Source organism: Lissotriton helveticus, chromosome 1_1 (genome assembly GCF_964261635.1).
Source record: "Lissotriton helveticus chromosome 1_1, aLisHel1.1, whole genome shotgun sequence".
Taxonomy (NCBI): domain Eukaryota; kingdom Metazoa; phylum Chordata; class Amphibia; order Caudata; family Salamandridae; genus Lissotriton; species Lissotriton helveticus.
The window spans coordinates 2,136,052,323-2,136,073,599 of NC_136057.1; the positions used below are offsets into that span (position 1 = coordinate 2,136,052,323).

General features: G+C 48.0%; 1 protein-coding gene across 7 annotated transcripts in view; it reads left to right on the top strand.

Moving 5' to 3' along the window:
- BRDT (bromodomain testis associated) overlaps positions 1–21,277 on the top strand; it is a 2,808,714-nt gene that overhangs the window by 1,258,244 nt on the left and 1,529,193 nt on the right. The gene's annotated exons all lie outside the window — the stretch shown is intronic.

Genomic DNA, 21,277 nt, shown 5'->3' on the forward strand with positions numbered 1-21,277 from the left:
CCCAGGTTGATGCAGGGCACACCACACTGCTGGTTCTGCTTGACCTCACCGCAGCTTTTGATACCTATCTCCTTTGAGGCTGGTGGAACGTATCAAGGAGATAGGGATCGGGGGCACGTCCCTTGGGCTTCTTGCATCCTTTCTCAGTGATCGGGCACAGACAGTAAAAATGGGTCCATTCAACTCTGCTCCAAATTCCTTGTTATGCGGAGTTCCACAGGGCTACTCCCTGAGCCCGACAATTTTTAATATGTACGTTGCCCCGCTGGCTAAGGTCGTGAGATCCTTTGGGCTGGAGGTGTTGTCCTACGCTGACGACACTCAAATAATGGTGTCCATCACCCACAGTATTGGGGAATCCGCCACAAATTTTTTTAATTGCATGAAGACAGTTTCCTCTCGGATGGTTAAAAACTATCTTAAATTCAATGGGGAAAAGACTGAGGTCTTGATATTTGGTAACCAACATGACATCGGGTCCAATGATTAATGACCTGATACGCTTAGCAGCGGTCCCTGCCCCGTATCCCATTGGAAAAATCTAGGAGTCATAGTGGACAATTCTCTCTCTCTCTCTCTCTGAGTTTGCAGATTAGTAGAACAGTGTCCACTTGTTTTAGGATAATCAGGATCCTCAGAAAAATTTCCCAGTTCCTTTAGTTTGCCTCTTGAAAACAGGTTGTTATTGCCATGGTAATGTCCAGACTAGCCTATTGTAATGCCCTCTATTTGGGCATTAACAAAGGCCTGGTGCGTCGTTTTCAGCTGCTGCAGAATGCTGCAGCCAGGCTGGTGATGGATCTTCTGAAATACCATGCAGTTTCGGCATCCCTCATCACGCTGCACTGGCTTCCTCTGGACCGTAGAATTCTCTTTAGGACCCTATGCCTGACCCATAATGCCTATCATGGCCTAGGCCCTGAGGCCATTAAAGCACTATTTCAGCGCTATGTTCCCACTGCGCAGCTTAGGTCAGCAAGTAAGAATCTACTAATTGTTTCGAGGTTTAAGAAGACTAGATGGGGAGGAAGGGCTTTCGCCTGTGCCGCTGCTAGGCTTTGGAACTCTCTCCCTGACAATCTCTCTGGTCAGGTGTCCCACTCTCTCTTCCGCAAGGCCTTAAAAACTTGGCTTTTTACACAGACATCAGTCTGAGCATTTTATTTTATTTCTGTACAACAGACCTTCCGCAACACCTTGACGCCCGTGGGCTAAGTTAGCACTTTACAAATGTAATATTCATTCATTCATCCAAGGAGGAAATCAATAAGAGCTCCAGGTGACCAGTAAAGACATTTGATCCAAAATGCAGACTACTGCTGTTGGGACTGGTCTTGCAGGCAAGACAGGTCCTAAAGGAGGAGTGCCATATTTTAGCAAGTGATTACTTCTGAAATAATGGCTATGATGATCATTTTCAGGTGGTGCAGATTTTGACTGAAGTACGGCTAATTCTGATTAATGCATCTCCCTTATCTTCCAGGCTTTAGATTGGTCTAGAAAACCTTTTCCCTAGCACCTACTCACTCGCCCGAACCGCTTGGTGCTCCTCATGGCGCCAGCTGTAACTTTGCCTCTGGATGTGATGACACCAGAGTGTCTTTGTGACTGGGGATGAATGTTTGCATTGTTCAGCATTCCGGCCATCATTTGTTCCTTTTGCTTTTACCATAGCATATTAAGCACCAGCCAACACAACGGTGTCCAGTCCTGTTTTTCTGCATCTCATTTGCAAGATCAGAAGCTCTCTCTTGGTATCTAACCAATAAATCCTTTAATTTTCAACAGCTACAAGGTCAAATGGTTCTGCAAAGGGCTTCTGCTTTCAAACCTTGCAGATGGTGCTGCAAGAAGTAGTAGTGCTTTTTTGACCGCCACTATGGTTGTATGTGATATTTGGGGTCAGGAAATGACACTGTGACTGCTACTCTTGCAACTCTGTACACCTGAAGGCCAGGAGGGGAGTAGTGGTGGGCAGGGTTTATTTTTTTGTGTGGCTAAGACCTGCAGCTAGACTCCCAAGCAAACTTCCTCTCCCAAAGGTAAATCTCCATCCAGGTTATCCTAGGAGAACTTCCCACAAAAAACCCTAGCAAGTGACTGCCACCTTCTTCCTTGAAGAATATGTCCTGTTCCTGAGACCTTTTGGGGCCTTAATGCCGTTTCCCTATGCCGGACTCTGCCTCGATGTCTGGCGACCAAAGTCTTCCAGGTTTTCAGTCAACTGCAACCCATACTCCCAACCCCCACAAGTTGAGCCATTCCAGCTAGCAGTGCTGGTTCTTTTTAGCGCTTCTGTGCAACCCTTGGGCTACTTCCCAATGGAGATCTATTCCTGCTGGCCTGGTGACTCTAACAGCTCTGACCCTTATGCCTTACCTCTGTTGGCTAGCGTCTGTGCTGAAGTTGAAACTGGCTAGGGTCCCGATCCATGTTCCACAGGTCCTTCTTCAGTGCCAGTTTTCATGGCAATGCCAGCCTTAAATCTGACTCCGACCAGTGAGTCAGTAGGGGAACCTCTACCCTGTGTTGCAAAGGAGCAGGCCAAGGCCAATTTTTTTGATAAACCCTTTTGTGTGACCATCCCCAGGGTACGGAGATTCTGATGCCTTTTATGTGGAGGGGAAAGACTATGGATGGATGGAGGATAATGAATTGGAGGCTGACCGCTCCAGCCATCTTACAGTGCTGATATCAGCATCTACTTGGACTAACAAAATGCCAGTGACCTAGATACTTCACCGGATGGGGACAATTCCTACCCCTCTGGCCCTGTTGCAGAGGTAGTTTCATCTTTTGGAACATTGACTGCAAGCCTCAGAATTGACTCTTCTTATGGCAGTGGAATCTAACAATCTGACAAAAATCTAAACATTCTCCAATGCTTCTGTATACTTCTTGTTTACATTTAATGAGACTCTTCTAGACCCTGTAATCACTGCATATGAAAAAAACATTTTGGGCCTGAAATCCGCAGTTCGATCACCAGACCCCATAGGACCATTTCAAGCTCCCATCCATCACCAGAGTGTCGGTTGGTTCAAATATTTGTATTCAAAGCAGAACCCCAATGGTTTTCATGTGGCTTTCCCTGTACAGGGCATCCCATATATTGATGACATGGGATGCAATGTCTTTGTCTCTGGCAGTTTGGCTTTGTATGGAAAATGCTACCTGTCTTTTAAGCCAGAACGTCTATGCTTTTTGGGAATATGTGAAACTTAACATTGTCAGTATGACAGGCCCCATGAAGATGCCATTCTGTGACCTGATGAGCCATTTCCTAGATGTATCCAAACAGCTCCTAAAGGCTGGCTTTGACTCCGCAAACACCATTGCTAAGGCTGTCGATGCATCTTTCATATTACATTGGCGTGCTTGGAATGCGTTCTTTTGGACTTTCGTGAGCTGCCTGGGATTCACTTGTGACCGCCTGGACTCGCTCCGGATCGGTCGCTCCCCCTCAGCTCCCAGACCTCACGCTGCATTCATCTGCTGATCGCACCTTTGGAAGCAGCCTGCAATATCGCGCCACGCATTAGAAATCCAGTGGTATCGTTTTGGCATTTGTCATTGTGCTTGAATTGTGCTTTTGTGACTGGTATTAGATCTACATCGCGTCGCCTGCATATTACAATATATAGCGCTACCATAGTGCCGCTTGCATTGTTGTTAGGAGAAGCGCGACATTGCTGAGTCTTAGAAGTGCCTGGTGAGACTTTAGCTGCACTCGGTATCACAGTTGTTTTGCTGCCCCTGCCTCGCCCCCCCTTTGACCTCCATTTTGTTTTGATGCCTCTTCCCTGGCCCGCCCCTCCTCCCCGCTAACGCCTCCCAGCTGCTGACGCTCCGCCCCCTCCACTATCCATTTAAGGTTGATGACCCAACGCGCAGCGTCCACGCGCTACGGCCGCGCCGAAGGTGCGCCAAAGGTAAGCCCGTCTACGCCCGTCCGCGCCGAGACCGCGCCCAGCGCCAGACCCCCTGGTTCCCGTAAGGCCCAGCCCACCCGCATTACATACGATTCCTCCTCCCTCCTTGCACTTAACCCCGGCCGACTCCCCAACTGCGCCCAAGCCGCACCCGGACACACCCATGGACCCTTCACATGCAACTCCTGCAAGTTAGACGGCACAAAAACCAATTCCTCATCCACTAACACCAAACATAGACCTGACGCCAACTACCTAAAATGCATCTTACTCAACACTCGATCGGTCCACAGCCACGCCATCAACCTTTGGAATCTACTAGACACCACCTCTCCAGACGTCGCCTTCCTAACTGAGACTTGGATGAACGCCTCTTCAGCCCCAGACATCGCCATAGCCATCCCGGAAGGCTACAAGATCATCCGAAAAGATCGCACCAACCAAACAGGAGGAGGCATCGCCATCGTCCATAAGAACTCCTTCCGCATCACAACCAGCTCGGACGTCAACCTCTCTAGCGCCAAACACCTTCACTTCCAGATCCACACCGACCCCAAGACCACACTCAGAGGCACCCTCCTCTACAGGCCACCAGGACCCCGTGCACAATTCACTGAAGACATCACTGATTTTATCACCCAACACGCCCTCTCCTCCGAGGACTACATTCTATTGGGAGACCTCAATTTTCACCTGGCAAAGAGCAACGACAGCAACGCCACCACCCTTCTGGACAATCTCGCCAACCTCGGACTCAAACAACTTGTTAATACCCCCACACACCACGCAGGACACACTCTCGACCCTATCTTCACCTCCAGCAAACATATTTCCTTCAGTCACTCCACAGTTCTCCAATGGACGGACCACAGCTGCATTCACTTTGTTTACAATAAGACCATAACCCACAACCACCCTCAACCTACCCTGCGAAGAAACTGGAACAAAATCACAATCGACCAGATCTCCACATCGCTTCTTCATAACCCCCCTGCCCACTCATCGAACCCCAACCAAGCAGCCATCAACCTCACTCAATGGCTAACCAACACCGCCGACAACCTAGCACCTTTGAAAAAACGTCAAATCAAACTAGGCAGCAAAAACGCCCCCTGGTTCAACGAGGATCTTAAGAAATCCAAGAAACTCTGTCGCTCCCTTGAGAAGGCCTGGAAAAAAGACCCTAACACCAGGGACGCCTTCAAAAACGCCACCGCATACACCACCAATTGATCCGGACTGCCAAGAAAACCGCATTCAAAGACCGACTAGACAAAAACGCCCACAACAGCAAGGAATTATTCAACATCGTCAAAGAGTTTTCCAACCCCACTGCCAACTCCAACGACATCACCCCCTCTCAAACCCTTTGCGACTCCCTAGCTTCGTTCTTCCACGACAAAATCGCTGACATCCACAACAGCTTTGGCAACCAACCCGAAGACCAACCCACCCAACCCTCAGCCGCACCTTCACCCCCCTTGAACATCCTCAATGACTGGAACCCAATCTCCATTGAAGACACCATCCGCCTGATAAACTCCATCCACTCAGGATCCCCCACAGACCCATGCCCTCACCACATCTTCAACAAAGCAGACTCCATCATAGCACCACACCTCCGAGACGTCATCAACTGCTCCCTCAACTCCGGCACCTTCCCAGAAAGCTGGAAACACGCCGAACTCAGCGCCCTTCTGAAAAAACCCACAGCTGACCCCTCCGAACTCAAAAACTACTGCCCCATCTCGCTCCTTCCATTCCCGGCCAAAGTCATCGAGAAAGCTGTCGACAACCAACTCGCCGCCTTCCTCGAAGCCAACAAATCCCTCGACTCCTCACAGTCCGGCTTCCGAGCCAAACACAGTACTGAGACCGCACTCATCGCAGCAACAGACAACATCCGAACTCTACTGGACAATGGAGACACAGTCGCCCTCATCCTCCTCGACCTCTCCGCAGCCTTCGACACAGTCTGTCATAACACCCTGTTACAACGACTCAAACATCGGAATCCAAGGAATAGCACTGGAATGGATCACCTCATTCCTTGCCGGAAGAACTCAGAGAGTACGCCTCCCACCATTCAAGTCAGAGGCCACTGAAGTCATCTGCGGCGTGCCACAAGGATCTTCACTCAGCCCCACCCTCTTCAACGTATACATGAGCCCCCTCGCGACCATCGCACGCCAACACAACCTCAACATCATCTCCTGCGCCGATGACACTCGACTGATCCTCTCACTCACCAAAGACCCAAACACCGCCAAAACCAACCTTCATGAAGGAATGAAAGAGGTAGCCGAATGGATGAAGCATAGCCGTCTGAAACTGAATTCAGACAAAACAGAAGTCTTTATCTTAGGCACCTCCCCCTCCGCCTGGGACGACTCTTGGTGGCCAGAAGCCCTTGGAAAAGCACCCATCCCGACGGATCACGCACGGAACCTAGGCGTCATCCTGGACTCCTCACTCTCGATGACCAGACAAGTCAACGCCGTCTCTTCATCTTGCTTCAACATTCTTCGCATGCTCAAAAAAACATTTCGCTGGATCCCCACCGAAACTAGAAAAACGGTCACCCACCCACTGGTCACAAGCCGCCTGGACTACGGAAACACCCTTTACGCCGGTACCACCGCAAAACTTCAGAAAAAACTCCAACGCATCCAGAACGCATCAGCCAGACTCATACTAGACATCCCGCGCAAAGAATACATTTCTGCTCACCTGAAAAACCTCCACTGGCTCCCCGTCAATAAGAGGATAACTTTCCGCCTCCTCACCCACGCACACAAAGCTCTCTACGAACTTGGACCCGATTGCCTCAATACACGTCTTTCCTTCTACACCCCCTCCCGCCAGCTGCGCTCTTCCAACCAAGCCCTCGCTGCTGTTCCCCGCGTCAGCAAAACCACCATGGGAGGAAGATCATTCTCCTACCTAGCGGCCAAAACCTGGAACTCACTTCCCTTGCACCTTCGCCTCACTCAAAACCACCTAGCATTCAGAAAACAACTTAAAACCTGGATATTCGAGAAGTAATTCCCCACCCCTCCTCAAGCGCCTTGAGACCCTCTGGGTATGTAGCGCGCTATATAAATTTCTTGACTTGACTTGACTTGACATGCCCTTTGATTTTGAACAGCTTTTCAGGAAGAAAAATGACTCTTCGTTGGAATATTGGAAAAACTAGGATATGGTTTATTCCATAGGACTGTCCAACACTGTACTTTAGTCCAGCAATATTGGGCTTTCCATGGTTATTTTAGGAATGTGCCGTCCTTAAAAGGGCAAAAAACACAGTTGATGGACAGAATGTAGAACAATGTCATACATTCACCCCAGTACAAGGATCTGGGCCTAAATCCATGGTTTTTTGCACTCCACACCACCCTGGGTTAGACACTGGCTATATGCAAATCAGCTCTGACCCTGTGCCTCATGGGAACAGTCCAGTCCGAACTACCAAGCCATGTCTTTCCCAGACCGGAATCAAGCATCCAAGGACCGGTTTCTGGCTATCAGCCTTCATCAGCCTGGATAGCTTGACTCCAGTGGTGTGGAGAGCCTGGGACTCACGTCTGAGCATACCCAGCCCACTCGGGGTGAAAATTGCAAAAAACACAGTTGATGGACAGAATGTAGAACAATGTCATACATTCACCCCAGTACAAGGACCTGGGCCTAAATCCATCATTTTTTGCACTCCACACCACCCTGGGTTAGACACTGGCTATATGCAAATCAGCTCTGACCCTGTGCCTCATGGGAACAGTCCAGTCCGAACTACCAAGCCATGTCTTTCCCAAACCGGAATCAAGCATCCAAGGACCGGTTTCTGGCTATCAGCCTTCATCAGCCTGGATAGCTTGACTCCAGTGGTTTGGAGAGCCTGGGACTCACGTCTGAGCATACCCAGCCCACTCGGGGTGAAAATTGCAAAAAACACAGTTGATGGACAGAATGTAGAACAATGTCATACATTCACCCCAGTACAAGGATCTGGGCCTAAATCCATCGTTTTTTGCACTCCACACCACCCTGGGTTAGACACTGGCTATATGCAAATCAGCTCTGACCCTGTGCCTCATGGGAACAGTCCAGTCCGAACTACCAAGCCATGTCTTTCCCAGGCCGGAATCAAGCATCCAAGGACCGGTTTCTGGCTATCAGCCTTCATCAGCCTGGATAGCTTGACTCCAGTGGTGTGGAGAGCCTGGGACTCACGTCTGAGCATACCCAGCCCACTCGGGGTGAAAATTGCAAAAAACACAGTTGATGGACAGAATGTAGAACAATGTCATACAATGTCATACATTGTGAGCAAAAAAACGATGGATTTAGGCCCAGATCTCTGTACTGGGGTGAATGTATGACATTGTTCTGCATTCTGTCCATCAACTGTTGTTTTTGCATTTGTCACCCCGAGTGGGGCGGGTATGCTCAGACGTGAGTCCCGTGCTCTCCACACCACTGGAATCAAGCTATCCTGGCTGAAGACGGCTGATAGCCAGAAACCGGTCCTAGGATGCTTGATTCCGGTCCAAGGAAGACATGGCTTGGCAGTTCGGGCTGGACTGTTCCCATGAAGCACAGGGTCAAGGCTGATTTGCAAATGGCCATGTCTGAATTGGGGTGGTGTGGTGAGCAAAAAAACGATGGATTTAGGCCCAGATCTCTGTACTGGGGTGAATGTATGACATTGTTCTGCATTCTGTCCATCAACTGTTGTTTTTGCATTTGTCACCCGAGTGGGACGGGTATGCTCAGACGTGAGTCCCGTGCTCTCCACACCACTGGAGTCAAGCTATCCTGGCTGAAGACGGCTGATAGCCAGAAACCGGTCCTAGGATGCTTGATTCCGGTCCAAGGAAGACATGGCTTGGCAGTTCAGGCTGGACTGTTCCCATGAGGCACAGGGTCAAGGCTGATTTGCAAATGGCCATGTCTGAATTGGGGTGGTGTGGTGAGCAAAAAAACGATGGATTTAGGCCCAGATCTCTGTACTGGGGTGAATGTATGACATTGTTCTGCATTCTGTCCATCAACTGTTGTTTTTGCATTTGTCACCCGAGTGGGACGGGTATGCTCAGACGTGAGTCCCGTGCTCTCCACACCACTGGAGTCAAGCTATCCTGGCTGAAGACGGCTGATAGCCAGAAACCGGTCCTAGGATGCTTGATTCCGGTCCAAGGAAGACATGGCTTGGCAGTTCGGGCTGGACTGTTCCCATGAGGCACAGGGTCAAGGCTGATTTGCAAATGGCCATGTCTGAATTTGGGTGGTGTGGTGAGCAAAAAAACGATGGATTTAGGCCCAGATCTCTGTACTGGGGTGAATGTATGACATTGTTCTGCATTCTGTCCATCAACTGTTGTTTTTGCATTTGTCCTTAAAAGGGCAGCAGATGACTCAGCCTGTACAAAGATACAGAGATTCCAGAGGGCATCCCCACTACCATCTGCAGGTTCTGCTGCTTCCAAGCCCGTCTAACTCCTCCTCGTCACAACTGTACCGTGGCTCTGGCAGGACTGTACCCTGCCTTTTCTGTCCATTACACCAAACCACCTCCTTCCTTCAGGGAATACTTGCTGGCTCATGCCTCAATCCTGAAGGTGAAAGTCCTTGTTTTACAGAACAAAGGGGCCATAGACTTGGTGCCTCTGAAAGAGAGGGGTGCACCATTGTACTCGGTTTGTTCTTGATCTCCAAGATGGACAGATACTTGAGGTTTGTCTTGACCGCCAACTTCAGACCCTGTTTATCTGGCTGGAAAAGTTCAAAATTGTGTTCCTGAGCCCGTTCCTAATGGCCTTGAATTCAGATTAGTTTGTGTCCCAGTACCTCAAGCATGCTTACTTTCATCTCAATCCTCCATGTGTAGGAGAGCTAGTTGTGCTTCAAGGTGAGGTCTCAACATTTTCAGTTTGCAGGCCTCCTTTTTGGACAGAATGCACTCTCACATGTCTTTACAAAGGTACAGGTGATCATGGCAACTTTACTGTGGAGATCGGGGGAGTTTATTCCTGTACTTTCATGACTGGCTGGTGAAGGCAGCGTCCCTAACACTGGTTTACAAACCTATCCAGTAGGCAATGGACTTCCTCCTTAACCTTGGCTTGTCTCTCAACATTCATTCAATCTGGGGTTTATAAAGAGTACTACTCACCCGTGAGGGTCTCATGGCACTGGGGGGGGGGGGGGGGAGGGGGGAGGGTGGGGGAGGGAGGGGGCAGCTCCGGATTAGTCGAAGAGCCAGATCTTGAGGTCCTTCCTGAACGTGTGCAGGGTTGAACATTCAGAAGCCTTGCCTCATTCCCACACAGAGCTGACCTTTATTCGGGCACTGTTCTGCACAACCCTTATGAAGGTATTTACTCCTTGTTGGAGAGTTGTGGATTTTCCGGGCAATGGTTCTGTGTTTCTGACTCAAACCTGCTTCTCAGTCCTGCAGTTATTTTCCTCCTGGGACTCATGGCTTTTGTACATACTGTTGCTGCCTCCCTGAGGATGAGAAGCATTCAGTGGTGGTGTTTTAGGAGTCCTTGGCTGCAACACCAGTGTATTCCCTCCGCTGTAGTGCAGCTTTTCCACTCCATGCATTAGGATCTGCATTGGTGGGTGAACCAGTTAAACCTTCTGCGGTGTGGCTCATTCAGCCCTCCGCAACCTAGGGCTACAGTGGTCACAGATGCCTCCTTGCTGGTGCTAGGGGGCTCACTTTAGCAACCTGATGACGTGGGGCCTTTGATCTGTCAGCACAGTGTCTACACATAAATGTACATAGTCTTCCATGAAGGTCCCTTCCATCTTACGGACCAACATTGAGATTCTATCAGATAACATCATTACCATCCTTTATATCGATAAATAGGGGTATGTCAGTTTATGGATAGTATTTTAGGAAGCAATTCACCTGTAGACATGAGCAAAGGAGTCTTCCCAGTGGTGGCCCATCTCCCAGGCTCCCTCAGTGTGAAAGCGAATACTCTGCGTCCTCTCTGGCTTGAGGCCCATAAGTAAGAGTTACTTCCTGAGGCAACGGAGACAATATTCTCTACATTAGGGTTCTCTTGCATACACCTGTTCTTCATAAGCTGGAATAGGAAGTGTTCTCTATTATGACCCATTCATCCCATTCGCTTCCTGAGGTACGGTTATGTGGGAGAGGCCTTCCCTGTATCAGGGGCTGCTGTTCGCCTTCTTGCTGATGCCCTTACTGTCCTAAGTACTGTGGAAAGTACAGGAGGATCAGGCACGGCTGATTCTGATAACTCCATCCAGGGTGAAGTTCTTTTGGCAATCAGCATTTAACCACCTTTTTCCCTCCCATGCAGATCGGACCTTTTTTCCCAGAAGGATGGTCTGGTCCTTCACCCCAGTCCCTAGAAATTGTGATTGCATAAGTGAATATTAGGCAATGCCAACTATACTCCTTTGGCCTTACTAACAATGTTGCAATCATCAGCTTAGCATCCAGGAAGCCTGCTGCGAAATCAGTTTGGCCATTCCTCTGGAACAAATTTGTGTAGTGGTGTGAGATGGAAGGCATTAACCCTTTTACATTTCACCCCTCCGGCTTCTTGATATTTCCATTGCCCCTTGCACAGTAGGGTCTGGTGGTGTCTTCAGTCAATGACTTCATGGCCGCTGTGGGTGCATTTATGCTTTCGCAACCCACCTTTCCTATTTGAAACACCATTCATGGTGTGATTTCTGAACCTGATTTCTGAACTGGTTACTGCCCACTGCTGTTGGAAATTTGTCTTTTCTGCAGAGTCAGCCCAAATGTTTTTTTTTGTTTTTTTTTCTTTTTGCTTAACCCTATTTTTGCTTGCTTTAGAACTCTGTACACTTTACCCCTGCTAACCAGTGGTAAAGTGCTTGTGCTCATAATTTCAACATTATGAAATTGGTATACATCTGATTGGCGCATTTAATTTGCCTAAAAGTCCTTAGTAGATTGTAGCAAATGTAACCAGTCAGTAAATTAAATGCTGCCAGTGGACTGCAGTATTCATGCCATCCACTGCCATAGCATCGTAAAGCGGGTCTCTGGCCCCTTCAGTAGCCTGACTGTGCTGGTTTTAAAAGCAAATTCGACCTGCCAAAATAACCCCTTTTTGGCAGGATTAAACTGTCCTTTTAAATATTTGTGACATCCCCTAAGTAGGCCTTACTGCCCATTAAGGCAGGGTACATGGCCTTCAAAAGTACGACATATGAAGGTTAATGGTAAACATGTCCTTACATTGACTAGCACCTCACAGCTCTTTTTCATTGTAGGTTATACAATGTTAAGATTAATACACGTTATCTACGCATATGAAATGGATGCACATTTAAATTTTGGACCTTTCGAAATATTTATAACAAGCCCAATTTACTGTTGAAGTTGGATTTGTAATAAATGTTTTGGAAAGATGGCTTTTAAAAGGCCAGCTTTGCCCTGCCTGAAGCCCCTGGAAACTAAATCTGCATTTTGTTCTCTCCCTTCTACCAGACAGTAATTAGTATTTCTGGGGGTGGATTGTGGGCTGGGCCCAAGGACTTGATTAACTTCAGAGAAGCCTACCCTATCACAAGCAGATATAGCTAACAGCCAAGCCTGCACAATTTTTCTGTCCCTCCAGTCAGGCCTGCCTCCATCACAGTGGCCTCTTGTTGACATCAGTGTGTCAGATCCTGCTGCTGTGTCAAGACCTGTTGGACAGGTCTTCTGGGGTTTTTCATGTGTCATTAGGGACACACTTCAATGGAGAGAAATAAAATGCTAGAACAACTTGTGTGTATCTACCGTCTGGTTGCTGAAAGTTCAGCTTTTTTCTACCAGAGTTTGTTGGGGGTACAGGCAGGGACTGCCTAAAACTGGATGTTAGTGTTGGCTGTTAGAGGATACTAGAATTACCATAGTGCACTCCCTACACACACCCCCAGCTCTCCAATTCCAAATTTAGTTTGGCTGGAAACTGTCCGATCTTGAAAATGCCCAAAGTGCGCAGGGTTATCCAAAGGAATCTTAACCTCGTTGATTAGAATGTGCCCAGGGATTATTCCGACCCACTAAGTCATGCCAGGCATAAATGTGGCTTCTCTAGGCACCTATGTCAGAACACCGCGGGACCCCTGCAGGATAGATAGAGGACTAAATAAGCTTTCCGAGACCTGAGAAGAGCCTTGAAGAATTTCTCTCCCTCCTGTACCCAGGACAAAGACGTATACTCCAAGGGTCAAAAGACTGATCTCCTCTTAAAGCTACAGGTACACAACAAGCTATAAGAAGCCTTTTCCTGCAACTTCCCAGCTGACCATTAATAACTGGACCTGGGCTGGACCCTCCTGTTTGACTTTGCTTGCTTCCCGTTACTTGCCGCCCAGAGGGGCTTTAGAAGTGTACCTATGTGGTGGATTGGAACTTAGAAGGTAAAATCTTTGAACAGGAAGGAACTGGTTAGAGTATCTGACCTGCATTCCATCGTGGTTTTTATCAAATTTTGCCTAGAGGTGTTCTAGTGCACCCATTGACTTTCATTGGCATGTTGTACTTCTTGGAGCTATCTCTATTTTAAATTAAAAAATTAATATCTCTGGTTCTCCTTATTGTTTTTTTGTCACTTTTGTGTCAATTTCTTTAATACAGTTTACTTTATTTTTCTAAGTTGTTTTGGGATTTCTCTTTTGCATTTTAACTTTATTTCTGCTTTAGTACTGCATAAATACTTTACACATTGCCTCTAAATTAAGCCTTCCTGCTTTGTGCCATAGCAACCAGGGGTCTATGCTCCGGTTTATTCCATAACTTTAGTGGCTCACCCTTACAAGGACTGCGATTATTACTTGAGGTGGATACTTAAACCCTTAAATATTAACCCGATTCTTACAGTGGTGTTCAGCAGTGGAAGTCAGGACTTGTGTTATTGCAGTATTGCTCAGTGCTTTAAGTTAAAATTAAAACTCCCGTAGGAATCTGACACCAAAATGTACTTTTATTTTTTAAATTGACTTCTGGTTTTTGATGGTCTATTTTTCTATTTTTTCCTCATTTCCATCCTATCCTCTGGGTTTGTGCACCTGTGATTCAGAGAATGGGAGTGGATCTGAGCAACATTGAGAGCCTCCACATAGCAGAACTGAAGAAGCTGAGCAAGGAGAGCGGGTTGCATCTGGCGAAAAGGGCCAAGAAAATGGAGTACCAAATAGTCTTCAGAGCTTGGGTGGAGGTCAGTCTGCGACAGGCTGGCACACAGGAGCTAGAGGAGGATGGAGCAGAGGAGGAAGAAGTGGTGGAGGAAGAGTAAGATGGCCCTATAGAGGCTGCAGTGAAAGAGGGGGATAAACCTACTTGAGGCTGACCCCCCCTGCCTTGTCCAGAGCTGGGAGCTTAGCATCTTCCTACAACCTGGCCAAGCCAGAGATAGAGGACTGGCAAGCAGAGAGGGCCTTGAAGCTGTAACTGGCCACCCAGGCCATGGGGAAAAAGGAAATCTGAAACCACATCTTCAAGGGCCCTGGACGAGTAAAAGTTGGCTTAGGAGCGGAAAAAATGTTGGCTCATGATGTGAGCCACACCGAACTGAACCTGAAAGCCAGATGGGTCAGAGTCCAGTGAAGATGGTGGCAGCAACTGTGTAATGCTTAGGAGAGGTTGTAGGGCTCACATACCTAAAGACCAGCTGCCTAGCCTTGTGGTGGGGATGACATAGACCAGTGGTTTGAGCCCTATGAGGTGGGCTTGTGTGTTCCCAGAGACCTAGATGAGGATTAGGGGAGCTTGCCTATAGGCGAACTATGGGGAATGATACTGTATTGGAGCTGGAGAAAGCTGAAAGCTTGAGATTCACCCGCATGATGGAGGCCCTTGTTTTGAAGTTTATCCTGCTCCCAGAGACAAATCGCCTAAAGTTCAGGGATAGCCAGAATCAGTTACAGCAGTCATGGGTAGACTTAATAAATTTATCAGGTCTGCCCTTGATGGTTGGGTGAAGGGCAACAAAGTAAATGGTTATGATTGGCTTTATAATTTGTTCATGAAGGAGCACATACAGAGTAATTGTTTTATAAGGTTTTGCAGCACCTACTTGATTCCAGTCTCACTGTGCCCAGAGAACTTGTGAAGGAAGATGAACTCTGGATCAGTACCAGATTATTCCAAAGAGTATCTGGGAGTGAACCTAACAAAGGTGGTTCAGATCTCCCTCGACAGAGGCAAAGGGATGCCAGAGTAAAAGAATGACGTTCCCCCAAAGGGCCCAAAATAGTTTGGAGGGAAAGGATTTCCATATCCCTTCTGTGCGGAAGAGGTGAGGTTCTGAATGGTAGAAGCCCAGCGTGCCTTTTTTCCTGCCCTAGTTTTATGATTATTACTAGTCAGAGCACAAGTGAGGGAGGAACTTTGTCTATTCTAAGAAACCACTCACAGGTAGGCACTCCACAGGAGTGGCCAATGTGCCTTGGGTGGAGGTTTTTCCAAGGAAGAGAGGGTAGAGCATCCCCTAGTGTCCCTTAGTTGGGAAGTGGGTGCAGGAGGTAAGTTGGTGGTCCCTGAGGGTGGGAAACTTCACTTTCACTAGATTATAGTGAAGTGGGGTCCCTGTCACTGCTCTGAAGGATACCCTGTCCAGCCAGACCATTGTGGTCAAAAATCTGGTTTCCCCAGAGCGGGCTATACCAGCAGAGGTATATAGGGTAACCTAGACTTTTTCTACTCAATGGCCCTGGCAATTCAGTCCACAAATGCGCCATTAACTGCATCCTTGACAATGAACTTTCACTGGTGAAAGAATACCTGAGTGGGGCCCCCAATTCCTCCTAGGAATACTGTCTCCATATGGAGATTACAGAGTATTAGATGCATAATAATGGATAGGAGGTAGAGGCAATCGACAGTGGGAGGAACAGAAGACCATGGATTATCTATGAGATAAGAGCACCCCAAGAATGACCCTGGAGAGGCCACTTCTGACCTAGCGGTGCTACCTGTGCTGTCAGACACCGAGGACAGGAGACCTGCCCTGGGCAGACCCCTGCACAACACAGAGGAGGGCTGGATTCCCCCCCCCCCTTCCACTCCCCACTTGGAAATCCTGGACTGCCGGGCACATGTTCAGTCGCAGGGTACAGATCTTGGGCTGAGAAGTCAGTCTAAGGATTCCACTTCTAAGATGGCAGTTATGAGTGTCTACCATCTGAGGGTGTAGCCCCTACTCTGAAAAATCTAAGCAGCCAGACGTACCTCCAGAAAAAGGGAGGGTCTCCTTGCCAGCAGCCCCAGCTAAAGGTGAGGCCTGCCCAAGGCTCCAGACTAGAACCTTAGCCTGGCAGGGAATGGCCAGGGGCATGGCTCTTGATACTGACAGCTTTTAGTGGCTTGTGTTAATTGCTGTCCTTATGGGCAGATATTTTCCTAGTGGGGACAGCAGTCTTACTTAGGGGACAAGATGGACCATAACACCTTGTTGGCCATGGTGGAACTATCTGTGTGCTGGGATGCACCTATAAGTTAGCTAAGATTGGATCACCGATTGAGGAGCAGGGTTCCCCATAGGCCAGTCCAGTGACCCTGTAGGATGTTGATAGAGGGGTACAAATAGGTTCAGAAGGGCTTAGATTAATTAGACAAGTGCCACTGCGCAAGAGGCAAATTGTCCACTTTTAACTGCCCGAGGAGAGAAGCCCATCAAGATATTGTTAATCTACCCTATGTTTTGGCTGGGAAGGGCCTGTGTGGGAATTTTTCCTTTTGCAGAGCCACCGCATTTTTTTTTTTTGCCTTGGTACTGAACTCTATTTTTGCTGCCTGTAGGACTGTGTGCACTTTACCCATGCTAACCAGTGGCAAAGTGCTTGTTCTCCTACTTTCACCAAGATGAGAGGTATAGGTCTGATTGGTTTGTTTAATTTGCCTATAAGTTGCTGGTTTATTGTACCAAGTGAACCCAGGGCCAGAAAATAAATGCTTCCACTGGACTGCAGCACTCATTGTGCCGTCCACTGCAGCAACACTGTAAAGCATGTTTTCAGGCTCACCAGTATCTTGGCTCTGCAGGTTTTTTTTGTTTTTTTTTTTATTTAAAAAAACTTTATTGGCGTACAAAAGAAGACCATACAAAAATATATATATACAGGTGGGCGTACAATAGCGGTCCTTTCTATAACAGTCCATTTGTGGATGCGCGCGCTTTCCGTTTGTTCTCCCTCCAAAGCAAGAAAGGGAGGAAGAGGACAAGAAAAAAAAGGAGAGAGAGGGGGAGAGAGGTGGGGGGGGGGGTTATTGGGGTTTCCTCAGGTGGTCATCGAGTGGGCGCCACATGTGTAGCTTGGCTTTATGTTCTTTCGAGAAGTTGCCTGTGATGTTGTCTGCTCCTCTCAGGAAGGTGACCCAATTAATCCATGTTTTAAAGTTTGCTTTGGCTGTGTTCTTCCAGTTCGTTAGGATTATTTTAAGGGCTGCTGTGAGGAGTAGGTCTAGGAGTTCTCTCTCTTCTCGACTTTTTAGGTTCGCTGTTAGGTGTTCTGTAGCCAGGCTTACGAAGCTGATTGTTAGGTCGGTTTTGAGCATATCGTTCAAGAAGGTGTTGATTTGTGTCCAGAACCTCTTGACTTTCACGCAGGTGAAGATGAGGTGTTCGAGGGTGCCTTCTTCTTTCTGGCAGTTCCAGCATTTGTCTGATTCTGCGATGCCGACCTTGTGGAGTTTGGATGGCGTCCAGTAGGCCTTGTGGAGTAGCCAATATTTTGTTTGCGCTAGCTGTGGGGTGACTTTGTTTGTTGTCGCTGAGCTCCACATTTTTGCTCGTTCTATTTCATTCAGTTGCCTGCCCAGGAGCGTCTCCCATGTATTAGTGGCTTTCTTGTTCTGCGCCAGGTTGGATGGGCTCAGGAGCTTATAGATCTTTGCAGTTTGGTGACCTGCTGAGTTGAGGAGCTGCAGGTATTTGATGATGTCTGGCTCTCCTCTGCATAAGTTGGCTTTTGTTATTGCTGTCTTGATCTTTAGGAAGTTATAGAGCTCTTTGTTTGGGAGGTCATGTAGCTGCTGTAGGTTCTGAAACGTCAGCGGTCCTTGCTTGGTTTCTGTTTGGCTGGGGATGCTGATGCCTTTTTCGATCCATGTGTCATTATGCAGTGTCGCTCCCTGGTAGGTCACTTTTGTGTTGAACCAGATGGATTCCCATGCTGTGTTTTTCAGCTTCTGCGCCATGCGCCTGTCCACTTTCAGCAGTGCCTCCCTCGTGTGTTTTAGTATGGCGTTGGCTTTTAGTGGGTGCCGGTTCGCTGTTAGGAGTGCTATTGGCTTGAGCCCTCCTAGGATGTCTTGTTCGACCTCTAGCCATACTGGTTTGTACGTTTGTGTGGCATCTATCCAGGCGATACCCTGTCTCGCCAGACATGCCGTTTGGTATGTCTTGAAGTTCGCCAGGTTAAGGCCTCCGAGGTCCCTTGACAATCTTAGTTTTTGTAGGCTTATCCTTGGTTTTTTGTTTTTCCATAGAAAGATGTTTATGAGTTGGTCTAGTTTCTTGTGGAATGTCTCTGTCATTGGGAGTGGTAGCATTGTTACCGTGTAGTTTATCGCTGGGGTTATCATCATTTTGATGGTTTCAATTCGCCCCCACCAGCTTATGCACTTTGGTGACCATAGCTCCAGCCTCTTTTATCTTTTTCAGCGTGAGGTCTTCGTTGTGTTGTAACGTTGATGTAAGGTCTCTCCCAAAGTGGAGACCTAGATATTTTAGTGGTTTCGTCTGCCATGCCAGGCCGGATTCGCCTAGGACTTCTCTTGTGGTGTGGACGTTCATTGGCTTGCACTCCGATTTCTCCTTGTTGAGTTTGTAGCCTGAGGCTTCTGCGTATTCTCCTATTGTGGCCATCAGCGCTTTTATTGACGTGGAGGGGTCTGCTGTTGTGATTAGGATGTCGTCTGCGTACGCCGCTAGTTTGACGGTCTTCTTCTTGAGCTTGACGCCTGTTATATCTGTGTTGTCCCTGATCCTGGCTAGCAGGGGTTCTAGAGCGAGCAGGAAGAGTCCGGGGGAAAGGGGGCATCCTTGTCTGGTGCCTCTTCCCAGCGTGAGCGTTTCGGATGCACTCCCGTTTACCACTATTTTTGCTTTCGGTTTGTTGTAGAGGGCCATGACCATTGCCGTGTACTTCCCCCCCAGGCCAAAAGCTCCCATGCAGTTCCTCAAGAAGGGCCACGAAACTCTGTCGAAGGCTTTCTCCGCATCCAGCGCTATCATGACCGCCTGTTCGTTGCTACTTGCTGTGTGGTTGATTAGATGGCACAGTAGCCTTGTGTTGTCCTGCGATAGTCTGTTTTTAATGTATCCCACTTGTGAGGTATGGATGATGTCTGGCAGAATGCTGTTTAATCTATTGGCTAAGACCTTCGCGTAGATTTTGCAGTCGACATTTATTAGCGATATTGGTCTGTAGTTCTGGGGATATTGTGGGTCTTTCCCCTCCTTGGGAATTATGGTGATGTTGGCCTCGCACATGGACTCCGTCATCTTCCCGTTCTGGATGCATGTGGAGTACGTTTGTGCCATTAGCGTTTTAATGTGTTCGCTGAAAGTTTTGTAGAATGCTGCGGAGTAGCCGTCCGGTCCTGGCGCTTTGTTCTGTTTCAGTTGGCATATGGCTGTTCCAATCTCTTCTTCCGATATGTCGGCTTCGAGCGACTCCCTCTCCGCCTCCTTGAGTTTCGGCAGGTTAGTGTTACTGAGCAGATCTAGTCCTGCATCCTTGCTCAGGGTTTGATCCTCAGTGTATAGCTCTTGGTAGAATTGTCTGAAGACCTCTAGTATTCCTTTGTTAGTTGTTTGGGATTTGTTCGCTCGATCTGTTATTGCTGCTATCGTGTGCTGCCTCTGTTTCGCCTTTAAGTAGGACGCCAGCTGTTTCCATGCTTTGTTTGCTGCGCATAGGTTGACTGACTTGAACTTCGTCAGCCAGGATCCCGCCCTCTCGCTTAAGATCTTGTTCAGTTCGTATTTCTTTTTTGTGAGCAGGGTGAGCGTGTTCTTGTCCGTTATGTTTGCGCAGTGACCTCTCTCCAGTGCTGTTATTTCCTCCTCGAGCTCAAGGATTTTCTTGTTTCTGCCTCTGTTCATCCTGGCTTTGATGTTTATCAATTTCCCCCTTAGTGTCGCTTTGAGGGCGTCCCATACGATGTCTTTCCCTACTTCGCCATTGTCGTTGTGTTCGAGGTATTCTTTGATTGTGGCTTCAATTTCTTTAACGTTCTCTCTTTTCTGGAGGATGTCATCGTTAAGCCTCCATCTCCTCGTTGGGTTTTCGTTGTGCTTCCCACTTAGAGTGAGTGTTATGTGAGCGTGGTCCGAGACGGTGATTGGAGCTATTTCCGTTTCTTCTATGAGGTGCGTGTGTGTGTTGGACATCAGTATGTAGTCAATCCTGCTGTAGGAGTTGTGTGGGTGTGAGTAGAATGTGTACTCGCGCGCTGTCGGGTGTTGGAGCCTCCATGGGTCTGCCAGATGCTGTTTAACGCATAGGTCTTTCAGGGTGTTGTTGTTGTTATTGGAGTTGTGGCTTGGTCTGTTTGGGTGCCTGTCTGTCGCCTGGTCCATTGTCTTGTTCATGTCCCCAGCTGTGATCAGGAGGTCCTCTTGGGGGAGGGCGGATAGTTTGCTGTCCACTCGCAGGTTTTGACTGCAAATCGGACCTGCCAAAATAACCCCTCTTTGACAAGCCTAAAACTTCCTGTTAAATATTTATAAGTGACCCCTGAGTAGGTGTTAACTGTCAATTGAGGCAGAATGAATGGTATCTACAAGTAGGACATGTAAAGGTTATTGTTAAACATGTCCTTACAGTGACTAGCACTTCAGCTTTTTTCAATGTAGCAGGGTTGGCTGTTCAGTGGGTATGCATTGGGATACAATAATAAGTTTAATAACGGTTATCTCGCCTAGGAAACCACTACTTTACATTTTTGGGTATTTTTAATAAATGCTTTTGAAAGGATGACTTTCAACAGGTCACCATTGCTCTGTCTAAAACTCCTGGACGCTAAATCTGTATTTTGCACAGTGGTGGTGAATGAAATGTGAACTTGCTCCCAGGACAGGAACAAAAGGCTTTGGCTGTGGGGAGGTGGTGTTGTGCCCTTGCAAAGATGGCCTGTGGGCTGGAGCCAGAGGCCTACCCCATCACAAGCAGATTTAGCGAACACCCTGGCCTGCACCCTTCCTTTAAAATTTCAGCCTGACTGTCCATCCATGGAGGCTTCAGTTCACTGGGTTTTGCTTTTGTCATGCAGACCAGGGACTAGATCATTTCCAGGGCAGTACAGCTTACTCTTCGCCCATACCACAAGTTCA